The sequence below is a fragment of the Sminthopsis crassicaudata genome, chromosome 4 (assembly GCF_048593235.1).
Source record: "Sminthopsis crassicaudata isolate SCR6 chromosome 4, ASM4859323v1, whole genome shotgun sequence".
NCBI lineage: Eukaryota > Metazoa > Chordata > Mammalia > Dasyuromorphia > Dasyuridae > Sminthopsis > Sminthopsis crassicaudata.
Genome location: NC_133620.1, coordinates 183405422 through 183415838, shown reverse-complemented (window position 1 = coordinate 183415838; position 10417 = coordinate 183405422). Strand labels below are relative to the sequence as shown.

The 10417-nt window shown below is 37.3% G+C and overlaps 1 pseudogene; it reads left to right on the top strand.

The window, feature by feature from the left end:
* Window positions 1-6156: 6156 nt before the first annotated feature.
* Window positions 6157-6873, top strand: LOC141540677 (large ribosomal subunit protein eL18 pseudogene; annotated as a pseudogene).
* The last annotated feature ends 3544 nt before the right edge of the window (window positions 6874-10417 follow it).

The window sequence follows — 10417 nt, the reverse complement described above, 5'->3', positions numbered from 1 at the left end:
CTCCAGTATCTTTGCTAAGAAAATCCCAAATGAGGTCATGAAGAGCCAGACATGAGAGAAACAACTCAACAATACAATAACACAAGGACCTAATTGGGATCCTTCAGATTCCAAATCTTGTGACTCTATGATGAGGGTAGAATTTGGATGGCCTATTGACTACTTGAGAAAAAAAATGTACTGATCTTGTTTCACGCTACTCTTTCTGGCATTCTTGGGGGACATCGGGAGATGAGTATAACTCCTTCTACTTTGTGTCTGTCTATGCCCAGTTTAAAACAGCCCTGTATCCTTTCATTTTGGGGATTGTTTCTGGGAGGGAAGTGAGTCTCACCCTTCACATGTAAGGACCTAGTCAACATCCCTTCTTACAAAATGCTCTTGTTTCATAGGACAGGAGAATCAAGTTCAATTCGCATGACTGAAATCTTTATTAGGATCAAATCATTATTTGTGGCATTATTTCTGTTCTCTGAGATTTATTTACTTAGTTATTTTTTTTTTTACCACATTAAGTCTCATATATAAGAAACTCAATTTCCTTCTTGGGAGGCTCAAGGGTGGCTTTAACAGCCTATACTCTCTTAGTTTAGGTTTGACGAGATACTTGGAAGTCACTAAAAAGTTAACATGAGGTATACTTTGCTTTGACATAGTAAGGACATGCAACAAGAGCATAATGGGGTCTCTAGACATACTCTTCTGGCCCTGCTTTGGTTTCAAACAGACATGCATCTGGCCATCAGAGCAGGATATGGTGAAGGACATAATGACTTGCAAGGTCTGAAGAAATCCACCAAATTAGAAGAGCCCTAACTGCCCTTGATTGCAACTTTTTAATGCTTTTATTGCTCATTCATTTCAGTCATGTTTAACTCTTCATGATCCCATTTGGGATTTTCTTGGCAAAGACACTGGAGTGGTTTGCCATTTCTTTCTCCAACTGATTTTACAGATGAGGAAACAGAGGCAAACAGGGTTAGGTGACTTATTAAGGGTCACATAGCTAGTGTCAGAGGTCAAATTTGAACTCAGGTCTTCCTGACTCCAATCCTCTGGTTACTCCTTTTCTGCTTATAGGTGACCATAAAACTGTGTTGGAGAAGCAAGCACTTATGGGATCTTGATGACAGTTTTATCTCTTTAAGAAAAGCTAATTCCTGTCCAAAGAGGGAAAAAGGAGAGGCCTGTTCCACGATGAGGGATATGAGGGAGATGAGGTAGATGCACCAAGAAGGGAGGAAAGAAGTTGCATCAGGGAAACACTGATAAACATTAATCCTATCACAAGAGGACACAATGTACCTTCCAAGAATGGCCAGGGCACATCTCCAATTAGTACTGAAAGTGTCCTGAAGCCAGAACTCAGTTGTTTCTGCTGATCACATTACAAAGTGGGAAACTGCAGTGGCCAGGCTGAGGTGTATGGTAGGTGCAATGTCAGTAGCACAGAGCTTCAGAACCAGGAAGATCAATTGTATCACCTGAATCATTGAATAGCCAGACCGCTCCCCTCCCCCCGCAATAGTCATTGATCTTGGCCCTATGCTCATTGGTAAATCCCATAGCCTTTTCTCAGTCTTTTTTATCCTTGGCCTCTCTATAGCTTTCCTCACTGCCATTTATCTCCCTCTTTCCTCCTTTGGTTTCCTTTGTTCTCCTATTACTTGTATGATTACTTCTTCATAGTGTTCTTTTGATGCATCTTCCTTCTCCTCTCACCTATGAAATTTCTGACTTCTTTTAAGGCTCTGCCTAGATCTCTATACTCTATTATTTTTTGGAGATCTCATCAGTTTCCATAGTTTCCATTTATGCAGATGAGTGACAAATCTAAAAATTCACTCAAACTTTTTTTTGATTAAGGCCTTTCATTTTCAAAACATATGCATAGATAATTTTTAATATTCACTCTTGAAAAACCTTGTGTTCCACTTTTTTCCTTTCTTTCCCCCATCCCCTGCCCTAGATGACAAATAATCCAATATGCTAAACATGTGCAATTCTTCTATAGACATTTCTACAATTATCATGCTGCACAAGAAAAATCCGATCCAAAGGGGAAAAATCAGAAAAAAAAAATGCAAGAAAATAATAAGAAAGGTGAAAATACTATGTTGTGATCCACCCTCAGTCCCCCAGGCCTCTCTCTGGGTGTAGATGGCTCTCTTCATCATAAGACCATTGGAACTGGCCTGAATCACCTTACTGTTGAAAAGAGCCATGTCCATTAGAATTTTGTGTGCAAAAATATGTTTTGTGATTATATTAAATTGCAATGGCAAAAAATATATATATCTTTTAATACCTTTATTTAATTCCTTACCTTTAGTTTAAGTACCATTTCTACACAGATGACTCCAAAATTTTACATATCAGCTTTACTTCTCTTCTGAAATTAAGTCCCACAGCACCAAGTTCCTGTTGGACATGTCTAGTTGGATGGCCCATCATTATCTCAAATTCAGCAAGTCCAAAATGGAACTCTCATCTTCCCCATTCCTACCCCAATACTACTCTTCCAAATTTCTTTTGAGGCACTATCATTCTTCTAGATGTTATAGAGTTGCCCCTCATCCTTCTTTATGTTTAAAATCAGTTTTCAAGTCTCCACTTCTCCCTCTGGGTGGCTAGGTGGCAGTGAATAGAATGCCAGGTCTGCAATCAGGAAAACTCAGTTTCCTGAGTTCAAATCTGGCCTTAGACACTTACTAGCTCCATGATTCTAAGCGAAGAAAACCTGTTTTTCTTAGTTTCTTCATTGGTAAATTAAGCTGGAGAAGGAGGAGTTGGACATGAGTGAAACAACTGGACAATTCTTCCTCCTGGTATTTCTAACTTCTGTCCCTTTACCACCCATCACCCTATTATAAGCCCTCCCAGTAGTCAGTAACCAGTTTCTACCTAAAGGTCTCCAAGGGAGGGAGTACTTCTCAAGAAAGCTCATTCTACTTTACTACAGCTCTAAAGATTAGGCAGTTTGTTTTGAAGATTAAATATGTGTTGTCTTTACCCTCATAAGAATGTGAGCTTCTTGGGAGCAGGAATTGTCTTTATATCTTCAATGCTTAGCATAGCACTTTGCACATAGGAAGCATTTAGTAAAATAGTTTTTCCCATGCATTCATTTATTCATTTCTAAATATTTCCTTGATCTCCATTCTACCATCTATTCAGCTATTAATAAAATCTTCCCGTGGAATAGGTTTGATCATGTCACTTCCCTACTCAACACCCATTGCAGCTCCTTATTGCCTATTAGATAAGATACAATCTTCTCAATCTGACATTTAAGTTTCCATGGTTTAACTCCAAACTTCCTTTCCAGTTTCATTTCACATTATTCTCCTCCATGAACTCTGTGTTCCTGAACTCAACCTCTCCTCTCCCGTCTGTCTACATTTGCTGAGATTCTTATGTATAAATATTTGTAATATTTTATTACTGATTATCAGATTATTCAGATATTTTATTGGACTTATATAAACTGATGCTGACTGAAGTGAGCAGAACTAAGAGAACATTGTATATTGTAACAACGTGATCAACTGTGATGTCTTTGATTCTTTTCAGCAGTGAGGTGATGCAAGACAATTCTAATAAACTTGTGATGGAAAATGCCATCTGCATCCAGAGAAAATTGTAGAGACTAAATGTGGATCTAAGCATAACATTTTCACTTTTTGTTGTAGTTTTTTTTATTCTTTTTCATGGTTTTTTTTCTTTTGATCTGATTTTTCTTGTACAGCATGACAAATGTGGAAATATGTTTAAAGGAATTGCACATATTTAGCCTATATTGAATTGCTTGCAGTCTTGAGGAGGGGGAAAATAAGGGAAGGAGGGAGGAAATTTTGAAACACAATTTTACAAAAATGAATGTTGAAAACTATTTTACATGTATTTGGGAAAAAAAAATACTATTGGGGGAAAAAAGGAAAAGACTTGCAAACCCTCACATCAAAGGTGCTAGTCCTCCTGAAATACCCCTCACACCCTCAATATCAAAGCAGACATCTCATTTCCCACCTGGCTATTCTCATTCTGAATTTCTTTGACTTCTCTACCATGCCCCCACAAACTTATCTCTGGGAAATCTCATTTGCAAGACCCAATCAGCCATACACATCTCCTAAGTGCCTTCTACCTCTGTAATTGGAAAGTAGAACCAGAACTTTCTCCTTAAAGTGGGGAACAGGACAATATCTCAGAAATCTCATTTGCCACTGGGTTATATAATTGACACCTTTGACTTCTATAGCAACATTCACTTCGGACTTCTTTGGCTTCTTCACCATTCTCTCTCTCCATTGGGGACCTCCCCCATCTTTCTTTTGTGTGTTGTCTTCCCATTCAATGGTAAACTCCTTGAGGGTGAGTACGGTTTTTCATATTGTATCATAGCTGTTATTAAACAGGTGCTTAATAAATGTTTGCTGTCTGTTGATTAATATAAGGGAGTGAATGTAGAGAGAGCAGATCTTTAGGTGACATTCATATGTAGGGATCAGTAGATAAATCATGAAAGTGTAAAGGAGACTTAGAAGAAATGGTCAGGGTGCGAGCATGAGAACTGAATTTTAATTGCAATCCTGGTTATAAAACAGAAAAACCCAAATCAATTCAAATATTGAGGTTTCATTGATCTCTATGGGAAATTTGAAAAAAAAAAAGTGGTGTGTGTGTGTGTGTGTGCATGTGTGTGTGTAATCATATGATTTCGCTGTTATAGAGGACTTTGTTGTGAAGAAACCTCCTCTACCAAAGCAGGTCAGTAACTACTCTGCAGCTTATAGTCTTAGAAGGTTGCTTGAGACCTTGAGAGATTTAGTGACTGGCCAAGTGTTATGGAGTCAGAATATGCCAAAGGTGAGCTGGGAACCCAAGTCTTCTAATTTTATATCCACTATCCCACATCACCTCTTAGAAGAAATTCTTGCTGGTACTAAGTTAATTCAGGTTAAAAATAGTGATATCTTTTACCTTATTTTATACTATATGTTTTAAAACATTTACGTATCACTTACTATGTGCTAAGCACTATTACTAAGTGTTTTACAATTGTTACCTCAATTAATCCTCACAATTCCAGGAATGGATTTCTATTATTATCCCTGTTTTACACTCAAGGAAATAGATAAATTAAGGTGACAAGATTTTCCCAGGATCACATAGCTAGTAAGTACTTGAGACTGGATTTGGAATTTAGGTCTTTCTGCCTCCAGGCCCAGCACTCTATCCATTGCACTACCTGGGTGTTTTATCCTAAAATTTTTAATACATCAATTAATACAGCTGCAGTTGATCGAGGTTAGATATATTAAGGATATAGCTAATTCAACTGAAATTATTATTCCAGCATGTACAAGGCACTACAAAAACAACTCAAATGATTTTTTTTTTTTTTTTTTTTGTGGATGCCTTCTTCCTTAGTAATAGGGGATGTTGTGTAAATACACAGTTCTTCCATCTTTACAAGTCCTCAGGGAAACTATTTTTTTTTTTTTTTTTTTGCAATTGAGCGTCTCTAAGGACTTTCTGTGTTATTGGCAACAGGTCATTTTCTTTTCCTTTTCAAGGCAACATAAATTGAGTAACCTTGGAGAAAAGGTAACTACAAAGGTCTCGAGACTTAACAAACATTTCAAGATAGTTTTAAATTTCTTGGATTCATTTACAGTTTAATTTCTCAGAAAGTGATAAAAAAATTAAGGATAAATTTTGCATTATTAGATGACCTAAAAATATTCTGGATTACCATTTTTATTTTAATTTTGAGGAAGAGTGAAACTGCCATAAATATCACAGTAAGCTATTCCTGACCCTCTCTATTCCATTATAGAATTATAAGCTGGAAGAGATTATAGTATCATAGATTTTATGGATGGAAAGAACCTTAGCGATCTCTGAATCTAAGTGTTAGAACAGACCTGAGACACCTATCAATTCTTTTTATAATTCAATTTTATTCTACTATCAGTTCTGAATTTTCTTCTTCCCACCTTCAATTCTCCCACCCACTAAGAAGGCAAGAAAACTAAAATTCATTACAAATTTATAGAGTTAAGCAAAAAAAATTCCTCCATTAACCATATCAAAAAAAGTACCTAATTCTTCACTCTCAATATATCAACTCTCTATATGGAGGTAGATAGTATGTTTCATCATAGCCTTTTGGAATTGTGGTTAGATTCACCTTTTCTACTCATACCCGAACAGGAATTCTTCTATAATATCCTCAACAAGTGGTTATTCACTTTCCTGGTTGGGCTGCATTTGGGAGGGCATCAGCATGGAAGTCAACATCTGCACAGGGACCAGAAAATAGGGCTCAAGGAAACCAAGAGCCAGCACATTTACTTGTGGCTGCTGGTGAAGATGTTCTAGAGCCTGGACCTCAGAACCAACTCAACTTTCAACAAAATTATGCTGAACAGATTATTCATGAGCCAGATCAATTCCCTGCCCCATATCCCCTGTCCCTATCCCTGTCCCAAATAATCAGGAAAATGACGCTGGCAGAGAAAATAAGAAAGTTATGATTGCTGGGACTATGACAGAAGATGTGAGGATCCAGGATGTCCCCAAGCTGATGGTGTGTCCCTTTTGTGTTACTAGTATTGCATCCTCAAGGTTGGTGGGCAGACCCTCACTTTTGACTAGTTAGCCGTGAGCTCACCCAAAGGCTAGGGCACCGTCCTGATGTCTGGTCCTCAGGAGTATAGGCATTTTGGGAAAGCATTTGGCATTCCCCACAGTTACATTAAATGGTATGTCTGATCCAAGGGCTGAAAATTTGGGTGTGCCAAGGGCTGCTATGCCAGTCACAGCTACAAAAACCTCCTTCCTCTTTATTATAGTAAAGATTTTTAGATAACAACAAAACAAAAAGTTGAACAGTCTAAATTTGAAGATGCTCAGTGAAAAGGGGAACCAACTACTTCCTAAGTCTGTCTCATTCAACTTCTGAAGAGTTCTAATGATTAAGAAGGTTGTTTTGTGGGGTTTTTTTTCCCAGATGAGGTCTGCCAGTATGTAACTTATATACATTTACCTTTGTCTTCTAGAACAAGCAGCAAAAGGTAATTTAGTCTTCCCTAAAATAATTCTTCAAATGCTTGATGACACATTCCTTTTCCTTATTCTACTCAACTTCAAGACCTTCAATTGCCCTCAAATAGTATGGGCTCTAGTCCCCTCAAAATTCTGATCACCTTCAATTCAAGATCACTGATATCTTTTTTTTTAATTAAAGCTTTTTATTTTCAAAACATATGGATAATTTTCAGCATTCACCCTTGCAAAACCTTGTGTTCCAAATTTTTTCCCTCCCTTTCCCCACCCCTTCCCCCAGACAGCAAGTAATCCAATATTTGTTTAACATGTGCAATTCTTCTATACATATTTCCACAATTATCATGCTGCACAAGAAAAATCAGATCAAAAAGGGAAAAAATGAGAAAGAAAACAAAATGCAAGGAAATAACAAAAGGAGTGAAAATACTATACTGAGATCCACACTCAGTAGCCACAGTCCTCTCTTTGGGTACATATGGAATTGGTCTGAATCATCTGTTGAAGAGAGTCACATCTATCAGAAATGATTATCATATCATCTTGCTGTTGCCATGTAAAATGATCTCTTGGTTCTGTTCACTTCACTTAGCAACTGATATCTTTTCTTAGGGTGGTGTTCATAATGGAGTAAAACTGTTCAGTTGTAACTAAGGCAGAGAACGTTCTGGATACTGTGCCTACTAAAAGGACTGATTGTGTCAATTGATCAGAATTATTATTATTTTTTGATACTACTATAATTTTTTCTGTCTATGTAATTATAAGTAGCTGGGCAGTACAGTGGATAGTGCAAGATCTGAAGTCAAGATGACTCATCTTTGTGAGTTCAAATCTGGCCTTAGATGCTCACTAGCTTCATGACTTTTGGTAAGCCACTTAACACTGTTAAGTGTTTCCTTATCTGTAAAATAAGCCGGAAAAGGATATGGCAAACTACTCCAGTTTCCTTTGCCAAGAAAAACCCAAATAAGGTCAGGAAGTGTTGGACTGAACAATAAAATGCAAATATGCTTTATGTCCATATAATTATGAGCGTTTATATTACTATCTCCACATAGTGGAACCTCAGCATTCATTCACTTCAAAACTCATTGAATTTAGTGTTTGATGCACTGAGGTGAAAAAAATGCTTTAGAACTTGATGCTTTCTCAGCACTCATTGCACTTGATTAGTTGCATTGATTGAGTGGTAGGGATATGAGGTTGGCCACGCAAATTGTCTCTCACCTTGGGCAAGTCTTCCCCAATTAAGTGCAGTGTGTAACACTATCAGGTTTGAGCCCATGATGCTGAGATTATGTGTGATGTGTCCAATTCCCGAGACAGGATGATGTGGTTGCAGCTTAGTCTCCCAGTCCCCAAAACAGCAGTACTGGAAGGGGCACAGAGTGGCACATGCTCAAGCCGGAGCAGGAAGAGAAGCAACAGGAGCAAGAGCAGCATCCATGGGAGTCCATGTGGAGGCAGTGGAGGAGAATACAGAACTCCTTACAGCCTGAAGTTCTGGGCTATGGCAAGAACCCTGCATGGTGGAAGGTGCAGGACTATAGCTTCTGCTTCCACATCCAGCCCCTCAATCCTTCACACATATACACATCCCCATACCCCCAGCCAGGAAGTTGAGACATTATGGAATGGCCTCTCAGGAAGTCAAGAAGGTCAAGAAAAGAGGAGCTGGAAACCTTATTTTCCACTTTGAGGAAATAGGTAGGGAAAGACAGGCTACAGACTTGAGACATACTTTTTAATGGGAAAAATTCATTCGGTACTGGTCATTTTCACCACTCATTGTTTCTTCTTGAACCAATTAATGATAAATAACAAAATGCATTGTATTTCCACAAGGCAAAAAAATAAGGATTTCAAAGTAAAATTATATTACTTGTTAACATTATTGACATATCATGTCTGGATTATTGAAATAGCCTGCAGGTTAGTCTCCCTATAGGTTTCAAGTTTCTTTCCACTCCAGTTCATTCTCCACTCAGCTGTTAAGGGATATTTATAAAGCACAGGTCTGAACATGTCAAAATTCCTCCCCATTTGTACAAAAATTTTAGAGCAGCTCTTTTTGTAGTGGCAAAGAATTGGAATGGATGAGGATGTCCATTAACTGGGGAATGGCTGAATAAGTAATAGTATATGATGTGTTGGAATGTGCTACAAGAAATGATGAATGGGATGGTTTCAGAAAAAAACATGAGAAGACTATGTGAATGATGCAAAAGGAATTGAATAGAAGTAGGAGAACACTGTAACAGTAATAGCAATATTATATGATGATCAACTGCAAATGACTTAACTACTCTGATCAAGATAATGATTTAACACACTTCCAAAGCACCTATGATGAGAAAGGCTATCTATCACCAGAGAGAGAACTGATGAACTCCTGAGTGGAGATTAAAACATATTTTTTCACTTTATTTTTTCTATTTTTGTGCATGTGCATTTTCTTTTGGAATATGGCTATTATAAAAATATATTTTGTATGACTTCACATGTATAATTGATATATTGCTTTTCTTCTCAAGGGGTATGAAAAGGCTAATAAGGGAGAAAATTTGGAATTCAAAACTTTAAAAAGGAATGTTAAAGTTTTTTTAAAAATGTAATTGGTGATAAATGATCACAAAGAACTGTGCAGTATCTCTAACGGATTTGCATCCCAAAAAGACCATAAAAAAGGGGAAAAGACCAACTTATGCAAAAATGTTTGTAGCAGCCCTTTTTGTAGTGCTAAAGAACGGGAAATTGAGTTGATGTCCATCAGTTAGTTGGGGAATAAGTTATGGTATGTGAATGTAATTGAATATTATTATTCTATAAGAAATGACCAGCAAAATGATTTCAGAAAGGCCTGGAGAGAGACTCACATGAACTGATGCTAAGTGGAGTGAGTAGAACCAAAAGAACATTGCAGACAGCAACAGAATAATTATGTGGTTAACTGTAATGGATGTGGCTCTTTTCAATAGCAAGATGATGATTCTGGTCAGTTCCAATGGTATGAAGAGAGCTATCTATACCCAGAGGACTGTGGAAACTGCATCTGGATCACAAAATAGTATTTTCCTCTTTGTTGTTTGATTGTTTTTGTTTTTCTTTTTGATCTGATTTTTCTTGTGTAGCAGCATAAGTGTGGAAATATATTTAGAAGAATCGCACATGTTTAACCTATAAATGTGGAGATATATTTAGAAGAATTGCACATGTTTAACTTATATTGGATTACTTGCTATCAAGGGAAGGGAGGAGGTGGGGAGGGAGGGAAAAAAATTTGGAACACAAGGTTTTGCAAGGGTAAATGTTGAAAACCGTCTTTGCATATATTTTGAAA